We start from the raw sequence: 16,186 nt of genomic DNA on the forward strand, positions 1-16,186 counted from the left end.
CCATCTTTGCCCATTTCTACGCTATTATTGCACATCTCTAACCCTTTTGAAGCCGTCTTTGGCCATTTCTATGCCATTTTTGCTCTTCTCTAACCTTTTGAAGCCATTTTTGGCCATTTCTACACCATTTTTGCACACCTCTAACCCTTTTGAAGACAACTTTGGACATTTCTAACACATTTTTGCACATCTCTCACCCTTTTGAATCCATATTTGGCCATTTCTACGCCGTTTTTGCACATCTGTAACCCTTTTGAAGCCAACTTTGGACATTTCTACACCATTTTTGCACATCTCTAACCCTTTTGAAGCCATCTTTGGCCATTTCTAACCCATTTTTGCACATCTCTAACCATTCTGAAGCCATGTTTGCCCATTTTTCCACCATTTTTAAACACCTCTTACCGTTTTGAAGCCATCTTTGGCCATTTCTAACCCATTTTTGCACATCTCTTACCCTTTTGAAGCCATCTTTGGTCATTTCTACACCATTTTTGCACATCTCTAACCCTTTTGAAGCCGTCTTTGGCCAATTGTACACCATTTTTGCAAATCTCTAACCCTTTTGAAGCCATTTTTGGCCATTTCTACGCCATTTTTGCACATCTCTTACCCTTTTGAAGCCAACTTTGGCCTGTTCTAGCCCGTTTTTGCACATCACTAACCCTTTTGAAGCCATCTTTGCCCATTTTTGCACCATTTTTGCACATCTCTAACCCTTTTGAAGACAACTTTGGACATTTCTAACCCATTTTTGCAGATGTCTAACCCTTTTGAAGCCATTTTAGGCCATTTCTACACCATTTTTGCACACCTCTAACCCTTTTGAAGCCAACATTATACAATTCTAACCCATTTTTGCACATCTCTAACCCTTTTGAATCCATCTTTGGCCAGTTCTACGCCATTTTTGCACATCTCTAACCCTTTTGAAGACAACTTTGGACATTTCTAACCCATTTTTGCACATCTCTAACCCTTTTGAATCCATCTTTGGCCAGTTCAACACCATTTTTGCACATCTCTAACCCTTTTGAAGCAAACTTTGGCCATTTCTACACCATTTTTTACACATCTCTAACCCTTTTGAATCCATCTTTGGCCAGTTCTACACCATTTTTGCACACCTCTAACCGTTTTGAAGCCATCTTTGGCCATTTCTACACCATTTTTGCACATCTCTAACCCTTTTGAAGACTACTTTGGACATTTCTAACACATTTTTGCACATCTCTAACCGTTTTGAAGCCATCTTTGGCCATTTCTAACCCATTTTTGCACATCTCTTACCCTTTTGAAGCCATCTTTGGCCAGTTCTACGCCATTTTTGCACATCTCTAACCCTTTTGAAGCCGACTTTGGACCTTTCCAACCCATTTTTGGACATCTCTAACCCTTTTGAAGCCATCTTTGGCCTTTTCGACACCATTCTTGCACATCTCTAACCCTTTTGAAGCCATCTTTGGCCATTTCTAACCCATTTTTGCACATCTTTAACCATTCTGAACCCTTCTTTGCCCATTTTTGCAACATTTTTAAACACCTCTAACAGTTTTGAAGCCATCTTTGGCCATTTCTAACCCATTTTTGCACATCTCTAACCCTTTTGAAGCCATCTTTGGCCATTTCTAACCCATTTTTGCACATCTCTAACCATTCTGAACCCTTCTTTGGCCATTTCTACACCATTTTTGCACATCTCTATCCATTTTGTAGCCAACGTTGGCCTGTTCTAGCCCGATTTTGCATACCTCTAACCCTTTTGAAGCCATATTTGGCCATTTCTACGCCGTATTTGCACATCTGTAACCCTTTTGAAGCCAACTTTGGACATTTCTAACCCATTTTTGCACATCTCTAACCCTTTTGAAGCCATCTTTGCCCATTTTTGCACCATTTTTAAACAGCTCTAACCCTTTTGAAGCCAACTTTGGCCTGTTCTAGCCCATTTTTGCATACTTCTAACCCTTTTGAAGCCATCTTTGGCCATTCCTACGCCATTTTTGCAAATCTCTAACCCTTTTGAAGCCATCTTTGGCCATTTCTACACCATTTTTACACATCTCTAACCCTTTTGATGACAACTTTGGACATTTCTAACCCATTTATGCACATCTCTAACCCTTTTGAATCCATCTATGACCAGTTCTACACCATTTTTGCACATCTCTAACCCTTTGAAGCCGCCTTTGGACATTTCTAACCCATTTTTGGTCATCTCTAACCCTTTTGAAGCCATCTTTGGCCAATTCTACACCATTTTTGCACATCTCTAACCCTTTTGAATCCATTTTTGGCCATTTCTACGCCATTTTTGCACATCTCTAAACCTTTTGAAGCCATCTTTGGCCATTTCTGCGACATTTTTGCACATCTCTAACCCTTTTGAACCCATTTTTGGCCATTTCTAACCCATTTTTGCACATCTCTATCCATTTTGTAGCCAACGTTGGCCTGTTCTAGCCCAATTTTGCATACCTCTAACCCTTTTGAAGCCATATTTGGCCAGTTCTACACCATTTTTGCACATCTCTAACCCTTTTGAATCCATTTTTGGCCATTTCTACGCCATTTTTGCACACCTCTAACCCTTTTGAAGCCATCTTTGGCCATTTCTGCACCATTTTTGCACATCTCTTACCCTTTTGAAGCCATCTTTGCCCATTTTTGCACCATTTTTAAACAGCTCTAAACCTTTTGAAGCCAACTTTGGCCATTTCTACACCATTTTTGCACATCTCTAACCCTTTTGAAGCCATCTTTGGCCATTTCTACGCCATTTTTGCACATCTCTAACTCTTTTAAAGCCATTTTTGGCCATTTCTACACCATTTTTGCACACCTCTAACCCTTTTGAAGAGAACTTCGGACATTTCTAACCCATTTATGCACATCTCTAACCCTTTTGAATCCGTCTTTGGCTAGTTCTACACCATTTTTGCACATCTCTAACCCTTTTGAAGCCGACTTTGGACATTTCTAACCCATTTTTGGACATCACTAACCCTTTTGAAGACATCTTTGGCTAGTTCTACACAATTTTTGCACATCTCTAACCCTTTTGAGGCTAACCTTGGCCATTTCTACACTATTTTTGCACCCCTCTAACCCTTTTGAAGCCATCTTTGCCCATTTTTGCACCTTTTTTAAACACCTCTAACCCTTTTGATGCCAAATTTGGCCTGTTCTAGCCCGTTTTTGCTTACCTCTAACCCTTTTGAAGACATATTTGGCCATTTCTACACCATTTTTGCACATCTCTAACCCTTTTGAAGCCGTCTTTGGCCATTTCTGCACCATTTTTTACACATCTCTAACCCTTTTGAATCCATGTTTGGCCAGTTCTACACCATTTTTGCACATCTCTAACCCTTTTGAAGCCATCTTTGGCCATTTCTACACCATTTTTGCACATCTCTAACCCTTTTGAAGCCCTCTTTGGCCATTTCTACACCATTTTTGCACATCTCTTACCCTTTTGAAGCCATTTTTGGCCATTTCTACACCATTTTTACACACCTCTAACCCTTTTGATGACAACTTTGGACATTTCTAACCCATTTTTGCTCATCTCTAACCCTTTTGAATCCATCTTTGGCCAGTTCTACACCATTTTTGCAAATCTCTAACCCTTTTGAAGCCAACTTTGGCCTGTTCTAGCCCGTTTTTGCACATCACTAACTCTTTTGAATCCATCTTTGCCCATTCTTGCACCATTTCTGCACATCTCTAACCCTTTTGAAGCCATCTTTGCCCATTTCTATGCCATTTTTGCACAACTCTAACCCTTTTGAAGCCATCTTTGGCCATTTCCATCCCATTTTTGCACATCTCTAACCATTCTGAAGCCATCATTGCCCATTTTTCCACCATTTTTAAACACCTCTAACCCTTTTGAAGCCGTCTTTGGCCATTTCTGCAGCATTTTTGCGCATCTCTAACCCTTTTGAAGCCATTTTTGGCCATTTCTATGCCATTTTTGCACACCTCTAACCCTTTTGAAGACAACTTTGGACATTTCTAACACATTTTCGCACATCTCTAACCCTTTTGAATCCACCTTTGCCCAGTTCTACACCATTTTTGCGCATCTCTAACCCTTTTGAAGCCAACTTTGGACATTTCTAACCCATTTTTGGACATCTCTAACCCTTTTGAAGCCATCTTTGGCCAGTTCAACACCATTTTTGCACACCTCTAACCCTTTTGAAGCCAACTTTGGACAATTCTACGCCATTTTTGCACATCTCTAACCCTTTTGAATCCATCTTTGCCCATTTCTACACCATTTTTGAACATCTCTAACCCTTTTGAAGCCATCTTTGCCCATTTCTATGCCATTTTTGCACATCTCTAACCATTCTGAAGCCAACTTTGGACATTTCTAACCCATTTTTGCACATCTGTTACCCTTTTGAATCCATCTTTGGCCATTTCTACACCATTTTTGCACATCTCTAACCCTTTTGACGCCAACATTGGCCATTTCTGCACCATTTTTGCACATCTCTAACCGTTTTGAAGCCATCTTTGGCCATTTCTACACCATTTTTGCACATCTCTAACCCTTTTGAAGACAACTTTGGACATTTCTAACCCATTTATGCACATCTCTAACCCTTTTGAATCCATCTTTGGCTAGTTCTACACCATTTTTGCACATCTCTAACCCTTTTGAAGCCGCCTTTGGACATTTCTAACCCATTTTTGGACATCTCTAACCCTTTTGAAGCCATCATTGGCCAGTTCTACACCATTTTTGCAAATCTCTAACCCTTTTGAATCCATTTTTGGCCATTTCTACGCCATTTTTGCACACCTCTAACCCTTTTGAACCCAACTTTGGCCTGTTCTAGCCCGTTTTTGCATAACTCTAACCCTTTTGAAGCCATCTTTGGCCATTTCTGCATCATTTTTGCACATCTCTTACCCTTTTGAAGCCATCTTTGCCCATTTTTGCACCATTTTTAAACAGCTCTAACCCTTTTGAAGCCAACTTTGGCCTGTTCTAGCCCATTTTTGCATACCTCTAACCCTTTTGAAGCCATCTTTGGCCATTTCTACGCCATTTTTGCACATCTCTAACCCTTTTAAAGCCATTTTTGGCCATTTCTACACCATTTTTGCACACCTCTAACCCTTTTGAAGACAACTTTGGACATTTCTAACCCATTTATGCACATCTCTAACCTTTTTGAATCCATCTTTGGCTAGTTCTACACCATTTTTGCACATCTCTAACCCTTTTGAAGCCGACTTTGGACATTTCTAACCCATTTTTGGACATCACTAACCCTTTTGAAGACATCTTTGGATAGTTCTACACCATTTTTGCACATCTCTAACCCTTTTGAGGCCAACCTTGGCCATTTCTACACTATTTTTGCACATCTCTAACCCTTTTGAAGCCATCTTTGCCCATTTTTGCACCTTTTTTAAACACATCTAACCAATTGGAAGCCAAATTTTGCCTGTTCTAGCCCGTTTTTGCATATCTCTAACCCTTTTGAAGACATATTTGACCATTTCTACGCCATTTTTGCACATCTCTAACCCTTTTGAAGCCGTCTTTGGACATTTCTACGCCATTTTTGCACACCTCTAACCCTTTTGAAGACAACTTTGGACATTTCTAACACATTTTTGCACATCTCTAACCCTTTTGAATCCATCTTTGGCCAGTTCTACACCATTTTTGCGCGTCTCTAACCCTTTTGAAGACAACTTTGGACATTTCTAACCCATTTTTGGACATCTCTAACCCTTTTGAATCCATCTTTGGCCAGTTCAACACCATTTTTGCACATCTCTAACCCTTTTGAAGCCATCTTTGCCCATTTCTATGCCATTTTTGCACATCTCTAACCATTCTGATGCCAACTTTGGACATTTCTAACCCATTTTTGCACATCTCTAACCCTTTTGAAGCCATCTTTGCCCATTTTTGTACCATTTTTAAACAGCTCTAACCCTTTTGAAGCCATCTTTGGCCATTTCTACACCATTTTTGCACATCTCTAACCCTTTTGAAGCCATTTTTGGCCATTTCTAACCAATTTTGCTCATCTCTAACCCTTTTGAAGCCATCTTTGGCCAGTTCTACACTATTTTTGCACATCTCTAACCCTTTTGAAGCCATTTTTGTCCATTTCTACACCATTTTTGCACAACTCTAACCCTTTTGAACTCATCTTAGGCCATTTCTAACCAATTTTTGCACATCTCTAACCATTCTGAAGCCATCATTGCCCATTTTTCCACCATTTTTAAACACCTCTAACCCTTTTGAAGCTATCTTTTGCCATTTCTACGCCATTTTTGCACATCTCTAACCCCTTTGAAGCCATTTTTGGCCATTTCTACACAATTTTGCACATCTCTAACCATTTGAATCCATTTTTGGCCATTTCTACACCATTTTTGCACACCTCTAACCCTTTTGTAGCCATCTTTGGCCATTTCTAACCTGTTTTTGCACATCTCTAACCATTCTGAAGCCATCTTTGCCCATTTTTCCACCATTTTTAAACACCTCTAACCGTTTTGAAGCCATCTTTGGCCATTTCTAACCCATTTTTGCACATCTCATACCCTTTTGAAGCCATCTTTGGCCATTTCCACACCATTTTTGCACATCTCTAACCCTTTTGAAGCTGCCTTTGGCCCTTTCTACGCCATTTTTGCAAATCTCTAACCCTTTTGAAGCCATTTTTGGCCATTTCTACACCATTTTTGCACACCTCTAACCCTTTTGAAGACAACTTTGGACATTTGTAACACATTTTTGCACATCTCTAAACCTTTTGAATACATCTTTGGCCAGTTCTACACCATTTTTGCACATCTCTAACCCTTTTGAAGCCAACATTGGACATTTCTAACCCATTTTTGCACATCTCTAACCCTTTTGAATCCATCTTTGGCCAGTTCTACGCCATTTTTGCACATCTCTAACCCTTTTGAAGACAACTTTGGACATTTCTAACCCATTTTTGAACATCTCTAACCCTTTTGAATCCATCTTTGGCCAGTTCAACACCATTTTTGCACATCTCTAACCCTTTTGAAGCCAACTTTGGACAGTTCTAACCCATTTTTGCACACCTCTAACCCTTTTGAATCCATCTTTGCCCATTTCTACACTATTTTTCACATCTCTAACCCTTTTGAAGCCATTTTTGGCCATTTCTACACCATTTTTGCACACCTCTAACCCTTTTGAAGACAACTTTGGACATTTCTAACACATTTTTGCACATCTCTCACCATTTTGAATCCATCTTTGGCCATTTCTACGCCATTTTTGCACACCTCTAACCCTTTTGAAGACAACTTTGGACATTTCTAACCCATTTTTGCACATCTCTAACCCTTTTGAATCCATCTTTGGCCAGTTCTGCAGCATTTTTGCACATATCTAACTTTTTTGAATCCATCCTTGGCCATTTCTACGCCATTTTTACACATCTCTAACCCTTTTGAAGCCATTTTTGGCCATTTCTACACCATTTTTTCACATCTCTAACCCTTTTGAAGCCATCTTTGGCCATTTCTAACCCATTTTTGCACATCTCTTACCCTTTTGAAGCCATCTTTTGCCATTTCTACACCATTTTTGGACATCTCTTACCCTTTTGAAGCCGTCTTCGGCCATTTCTGCACCATTTTTGCACATCTCTAACCCTTTTGAAGCCAACTTTGGCCATTTCTACGCCATTTTTGCACACCTCTAACCCTTTTGAAGACAACTTTGGACATTTCTAACCCATTTTTGCACATCTCTAACCCTTTTGAATCCATCTTTGGCCAGTTCTACACCATTTTTGCGCATCTCTAACCCTTTTGAAGCCAACTTTGGACATTTCTAACCCATTTTTGGACATCTCTAACCCTTTTGAATCCATCTTTGACCAGTTCAACACCATTTTTGCACATCTCTAACCCTTTTGAAGCCAACTTTGGACATTTCTAACCCATTTTTGCACACCTCTAACCCTTTTGAATCCATCTTTGCCCATTTCTACACCATTTTTGAACATCTCTAACCCTTTTGAATCCATCTTTGCCCATTTCTATGCCATTTTTGCACATCTCTAACCATTCTGAAGCCAACTTTGGACATTTCTAACCCATTTTTCCACATCTCTAACCCTTTTGAAGCCGTCTTCGCCCATTTTTGCACCATTTTTACACAACTCTAACCCTTTTGAAGCTATCTTTTGCCATTTCTACACCATTTTTGAACATCTCTAACCCTTTTGAAGCCATTTTTGGCCAATTCTAACCCATTTTTGCACATCTCTAACCCTTTTGAAGCCATCTTTGGCCAGTTCTACACCATTTTTGCACATCTCTAACCCTTTTGAAGCCGACTTTGGACATTTCTAACCCATTTTTGAACATCTCTAACCCTTTTGAAGACATTTTTGGTCATTTCTAACCCATTTTTGCACATCTCTAACCCTATTGAAGCCATCTTTGGCCATTTCTACACCATTTTTGCACATCTCTAACCCTTTTGAAGCTATCTTTTGCCATTTCTACACCATTTTTGCACACCTCTAACCCTTTTGTAGCCATCATTGGCCATTTCTAACCCATTTTTGCACATCTCTAACCATTCTGAAGCCATCTTTGCCCATTTTACCACCATTTTTAAACACCTCTAACCGTTTTGAAGCCATCTTTGGCCATTTCTAACCCATTTTTGCACATCTCTTACCCTTTTAAAGCCATCTTTGGCCATTTCCACACCATTTTTGCACATCTCTAACCCTTTTGAAGCTGCCTTTGGCCCTTTCTACACCATTTTTGCAAATCTCTAACCCTTTTGAAGCCATTTTTGGCCATTTCTACACCATTTTTGCACACCTCTAACCCTTTTGAAGACAACTTTGGACATTTCTAACACATTTTTGCACATCTCTCACCATTTTGAATCCATCTTTGGCCAGTTCTACGCCATTTTTGCACATCTCTAACCCTTTTGAAGACAACTTTGGACATTTCTAACCCATTTTTGAACGTCTCTAACCCTTTTGAATCCATCTTTGGCCAGTTCAACACCATTTTTGCACATCTCTAACCCTTTTGAAGCCAACTTTGGACAGTTCTAACCCATTTTTGCACACCTCTAACCCTTTTGAATCCATCTTTGCCCATTTCTACACTATTTTTCACATCTCTAACCCTTTTGAAGCCATTTTTGGCCATTTCAACACCATTTTTGCACACCTCTAACCCTTTTGAAGACAACTTTGGACATTTCTAACACATTTTTGCACATCTCTCACCATTTTGAATCCATCTTTGGCCAGTTCTACGCCATTTTTGCACATCTCTAACCCTTTTGAAGACTACTTTGGACATTTCTAACCCGTTTTTGCACATCTCTAACCCTTTTGAATCCATCTTTGGCCAGTTCTACGCCATTTTTGCACACCTCTAACCCTTTTGAAGACAACTTTGGACATTTCTAACCCATTTTTGCACATCTCTAACCCTTTTGAATCCATCTTTGGCCAGTTCTACAGCATTTTTGCACATCTCTAACGTTTTTGAATCCATCTTTGGCCATTTCTACGCCATTTTTACACATCTCTAACCCTTTTGAAGCCATTTTTGGCCATTTCTACACCATTTTTTCACATCTCTAATCCTTTTGAAGCCATCTGTGGCCATTTCTAACCCATTTTTGCACATCTCTAACCATTCTGAAGCCATCATTGCCCATTTTCCCACCATTTTTAAACACCTCTAACCGTTTTGAAGCCATCTTTGGCCATTTCTAACCCATTTTTGCAACATCTCTTACCCTTTTGAAGCCATCTTTTGCCATTTCTACACCATTTTTGGACATCTCTTACCCTTTTGAAGCCGTCTTTGGCCATTTCTGCACCATTGTTGCACATCTCTAACCCTTTTGAAGCCAACTTTGGCCATTTCTACGCCATTTTTGCACACCTCTAACCCTTTTGAAGACAACTTTGGACATTTCTAACCCATTTTTGCTCATCTCTAACCCTTTTGAATCCATCTTTGGCCAGTTCTACACCATTTTTGCGCATCTCTAACCCTTTTGAAGCCAACTTTGGACATTTCTAACCCATTTTTGGACATCTCTAACCCTTTTGAATCCATCTTTGGCCATTTCAACACCATTTTTGCACATCTCTAACCCTTTTGAAGCCATCTTTGCCCATTTCTACACCATTTTTGAACATCTCTAACCCTTTTGAAGCCATCTTTGGCCAGTTCTACACCATTTTTGCACATCTCTAACCCTTTTGAAGCCGACTATGGACATTTCTAACCCATTTTTGGACATCTCTAACCCTTTTGAAGACTACTTTGGACATTTCTACACAATTTTGCACATCTCTAACCCTTTTGAATCCATTTTTGGCCATTTCTACACCATTTTTGCACACCTCTAACCCTTTTGTAGCCATCTTTGGCCATTTCTAACCCATTTTTGCACATCTCTAACCATTCTGAAGCCATCTTTGCCCATTTTTCCACCATTTTTAAACACCTCTAACCGTTTTGAAGCCATCTTTGGCCATTTCTAACCCATTTTTGCATATCTCTTACCCTTTTGAAGCCATCTTTGGCCATTTCTACACCATTTTTGCACATCTCTAACCCTTTTGAAGCCGCCTTTGGCCCTTTCTACACCATTTTTGCAAATCTCTAACCCTTTTGAAGCCATTTTTGGCCATTTCTACACCATTTTTGCACACCTTTAACCCTTTTGAAGCAAACATTGGACATTTCTAACACATTTTTGCACATCTCTCACCCTTTTGAATCCATCTTTGGCCAGTTCTACACCATTTTTGCACATCTCTAACCCTTTTGAAGCCAACTTTGCACATTTCTAACCCATTTTTGCACATCTCTAACCCTTTTGAATCCATCTTTGGCCAGTTCTACGCCATTTTTGCACACCTCTAACCCTTTTGAAGACAACTTTGGCATGTTCTAGCCCGTTTTTGCACATCTCTAACCCTTTTGAATCTATCTTTGGCCAGTTCTACAACATTTTTGCACATCTCTAACCCTTTTGAAGCCATCTTTGGCCATTTCTACGCCATTTTTTACACATCTCTGACCCTTTTGAAGCCATCTTTGGCCATTTCTACACCATTTTTGCACATCTCTAACCCTTTTGAAGACAACTTTGGACATTTCTAACCCATTTTTGCACATCTCTAACCCTTTTGAAGCCGACTTTGGACATTTCTAACCCATTTTTGGACATCTCTAACCCTTTTGAAGCCATCTTTGGCCAGTTCTACACCATTTTTGCACATCTCTAACCCTTTTGAAGCCAACTTTGGACATTTCTAACCCATTTTTGCACACCTCTAACCCTTTTGTATCCATCTTTGCCCATTTCTACACCATTTTTGAACATCTCTAACCCTTTTGAAGCCATCTTTGCCCATTTCTATGCCATTTTTGCACATCTCTAACCATTCTGAAGCCAACTTTGGACATTTCTAACCCATTTTTGCACATCTCTAACCCTTTTGAAGCCATCTTTGCCCATTTTCGCACCATTTTTACATACGTCTAACCCTTTTGAAGCTATCTTTGGCCATTTCTACGCCATTTTTGCTGATCTCTAACCCTTTTGAAGCCATCTTTGGCCATTTCTAACCCATTTTTGCACACCTCTAACCCTTTTATAGCCATCTTGGCCCATTTTTGCACCATTTTTTAAGACCTCTAACCCTTTTGAAGCCAACTTTGGCCTGTTCTAGCCCATTTTTACACACCTCTAACCCTTTTGAAGAGAACTTTGGACATTTCTAACCCATTTTTGCACATCTCTAACCCTTTTGAATCCATCTTTGGCCAGTTCTATGCCATTTTTACACATCTCTAACCCTTTTGAAGCAATCTTTGGCCATTTCTACACCATTTTTGCACATCTCTAACCCTTTTGAAGACAACTTTGGCCATTTCTAACCCATTTTTGCACACCTCTAACCCTTTTGAATCCATCTTTGCCCATTTCTACACCATTTTTGAACATCTCTAACCCTTTTGAAGCCATCTTTGCCCATTTCTAACCCATTTTTGGACATCTCTAACCCTTTTGAAGCCATCTTTGGCCAGTTCTACACCATTTTTGCACATCTCTAACTTTTTTGAATCCATCTTTGGCCATTTCTACGCCATTTTTACACATCTCTAACCCTTTTGAAGCCATCTTTGGCCATTTCTACACCATTTTTTCACATCTCTAACCCTTTTGAAGCCATTTTTGGCCATTTCTACACCATTTTTGCACACCTCTAACCCTTTTGAAGCCATCTGTGGACATTTCTAACCCATTTTTGCACATCTCTAACCATTCTGAAGCCATCATTGCCCATTTTTACACCATTTTTAAACACCTCTAACCGTTTTGAAGCCATCTTTGGCCATTTCTAACCCATTTTTGCACATCTCTTACCCTTTTGAAGCCATCTTTTGCCATTTCTACACCATTTTTGGACATCTGTTACCCTTTTGAAGCCGTCTTTGGCCATTTCTGCACCATTTTTGCACATCTCTAACCCTTTTGAAGACAACTTTGGACATTTCTACGCCATTTTTGCACACCTCTAACCCTTTTGAAGACAACTTTGGACATTTCTAACCCATTTTTGCACATCTCTAACCCTTTTGAAGCCATTTTTGGCCATTTCTACACAATTTTGCACATCTCTAACCATTTGAATCCATTTTTGGCCATTTCTACGTCATTTTTGCACACCTCTAACCCTTTTGTAGCCATCTTTGGCCATTTCTAACCCATTTTTGCACATCTCTAACCATTCTGAAGCCATCTTTGCCCATTTTTCCACCATTTTTAAACACCTCTAACCGTTTTGAAGCCATCTTTGGCCATTTCTAACCCATTTTTGCACATCTCTTACCCTTTTGAAGCCATCTTTGGCCATTTCCACACCATTTTTGCACATCTCTAACCCTTTTGAAGCTGCCTTTGGCCCTTTCTACACCATTTTTGCAAATCTCTAACCCTTTTAAAGCCATTTTTGCCCATTTCTACACCATTTTTGCACACCTCTAACCCTTTTGAAGACAACTTTGGACATTTCTAACACATATTTGCACATCTCTAAACCTTTTGAATACATCTTTGGCCAGTTCTACACCATTTTTGCATATCTCTAGCCCTTTTGAAGCCAACATTGGACATTTCTAACCCATTTTTGCACATCTCTAACCCTTTTGAATCCATCTTTGGCCAGTTCTACGCCATTTTTGCACATCTCTAACCCTTTTGAAGACAACTTTGGACATTTCTAACCCATTTTTGAACATCTCTAACCCTTTTGAATCCATCTTTGGCCAGTTCAACACCATTTTTGCACATCTCTAACCCTTTTGAAGCCAACTTTGGACAGTACTAACCCATTTTTGCACACCTCTAACCCTTTTGAATCCATCTTTGCCCATTTCTACACTATTTTTGCACATCTCTAACCCTTTTGAAGCCATCATTGTCCATTTCTACACCATTTTTGCACATCTCTAACCGTTTTGAAGACAACTTTGGACATTTCTAACACATTTTTGCACATCTCTCACCATTTTGAATCCATCTTTGGCCAGTTCTACGCCATTTTTGCACATCTCTAACCCTTTTGAAGACTACTTTGACATTTCTAACCCATTTTTGCACATCTCTAACCCTTTTGAATCCATCTTTGGCCAGTTCTACGCCATTTTTGCACACCTCTAACCCTTTTGAAGACAACTTTGGACATTTCTAACCCATTTTTGCACATCTCTAACCCCTTTGAATCCATCTTTGGCCAGTTCTACAGCATTTTTGCACATCTCTAACTTTTTTGAATCCATCTTTGGCCATTTCTACGCCATTTTTACACATCTCTAACCCTTTTGAAGCCATTTTTGGCCATTTCTACACCATTTTTGCACATCTCTAACCCTTTTGAAGCCATCTGTGGCCATTTCTAACCCATTTTTGCACATCTCTAACCATTCTGAAGCCATCATTGCACATTTTTCCACCATTTTTAAACACCTCTATCCGTTTTGAAGCCATCTTTGGCCATTTCTAACCCATTTTTGCACATCTCTAACCCTTTTGAAGCCAACTTTGGCCATTTCTACGCCATTTTTGCACACCTCTAACCCTTTTGACGACAACTTTGGACATTTCTAACCCATTTTTGCACATCTCTAACCCTTTTGAATCCATCTTTGGCCAGTTCTACACCATTTTTGCGCATCTCTAACCCTTTTGAAGCCAACTTTGGACATTTCTAACCCATTTTTTGACATCTCTAACCCTTTTGAATCCATCTTTGACCAGCTCAACACCATTTTTGCAAATCTCTAACCCTTTTGAAGCCAGCTTTGGACATTTCTAACCCATTTTTGCACACCTCTAACCCTTTTGAATCCATCTTTGCCCATTTCTACACCATTTTTGAACATCTCTAACCCTTTTGAATCCATCTTTGCCCATTTCTATGCCGTTTTTGCACATCTCTAACCATTCTGAAGCCAACTTTGGACATTTCTAACCCATTTTTCCACATCTCTAACCCTTTTGAAGCCGTCTTTGCCCTTTTTTGCACCATTTTTACACAACTCTAACCCTTTTGAAGCTATCTTTGGCCATTTCTACGCCATTTTTGCTGATCTCTAACCCTTTTGAAGCCATCTTTGGCCATTTCTAACCCATTTTTGCACACCTCTAACCCTTTTATAGCCATCTTGGCCCATTTTTGCACCATTTTTATGACCTCTAACCCTTTTGAAGCCAACTTTGGCCTGTTCTAGCCCATCTTTACACACCCCTAACCCTTTTGAAGAGAACTTTGGACATTTCTAACCCATTTTTGCACATCTCTAACCCTTTTGAATCCATCTTTGGCCAGTTCTATGCCATTTTTACACACCTCTAACCCTTTTGAAGCAATCTTTGGCCATTTCTACACCATTTTTGCACATCTCTAACCCTTTTGAAGACAACTTTGGCCATTTCTAACCCATTTTTGCACACCTCTAACCCTTTTGAAGACGACTTTGGACATTTCTAACCCATTTTTGCACATCTCTAACCCTTTTGAATCCATCTTTGGCCAGTTCTACAGCATTTTTGCACATCTCTAACTTTTTTGAATCCATCTTTGGCCATTTCTACGCCATTTTTACACATCTCTAACCCTTTTGAAGCCATCTTTGGCCATTTCTAAACAGTTTTGCACATCTCTAACCATTTGAATCCATTTTTGGCCATTTCTACATCATTTTTGCTCACCTCTAACCCTTTTGTAGCCATCTTTGGCCATTTCTAACCCATTTTTGCACATCTCTAACCATTCTGAAGCCATCTTTGCCCATTTTTCCACCATTTTTAAACACCTCTAACCGTTTTGAAGCCATCTTTGGCCATTTCTAACCCATTTTTGCACATCTCTTACCCTTTTGAAGCCATCTTTGGCCATTTCCACACCATTTTTGCACATCTCTAACCCTTTTGAAGCTGCCTTTGGCCCTTTCTACACCATTTTTGCACACCTCTAACCCTTTTGAAGCCATCTGTGGACATTTCTAACCCATTTTTGCACATCTCTAACCATTCTGAAGCCATCATTGCCCATTTTTACACCATTTTTAAACACCTCTAACCGTTTTGAAGCCATCTTTGGCCATTTCTAACCCATTTTTGAACATCTCTTACCCTTTTGAAGCCATCTTTTGCCATTTCTACACCATTTTTGGACATCTGTTACCCTTTTGAAGCCGTCTTTGGCCATTTCTGCACCATTTTTGCACATCTCTAACCCTTTTGAAGACAACTTTGGACATTTCTACGCCATTTTTGCTCACCTCTAACCCTTTTGAAGACAACTTTGGACATTTCTAACCCATTTTTGCACATCTCTAACCCTTTTGAAGCCATTTTTGGCCATTTCTACACAATTTTGCACATCTCTAACCATTTGAATCCATTTTTTGCCATTTCTACATCATTTTTGCACATCTCTAACCCTTTTGAAGCCATCTGTGGCCATTTCTAACCCATTTTTGCACATCTCTAACCATTCTGAAGCCATCATTGCACATTTTTCCACCATTTTTAAACACCTCTAACCGTTTTGAAGCCGTCTTTGGCCATTTCTGCACCATT

Source organism: Lathamus discolor, chromosome W (genome assembly GCF_037157495.1).
Source record: "Lathamus discolor isolate bLatDis1 chromosome W, bLatDis1.hap1, whole genome shotgun sequence".
In the NCBI taxonomy this organism is placed as follows: Eukaryota; Metazoa; Chordata; class Aves; order Psittaciformes; family Psittacidae; genus Lathamus; species Lathamus discolor.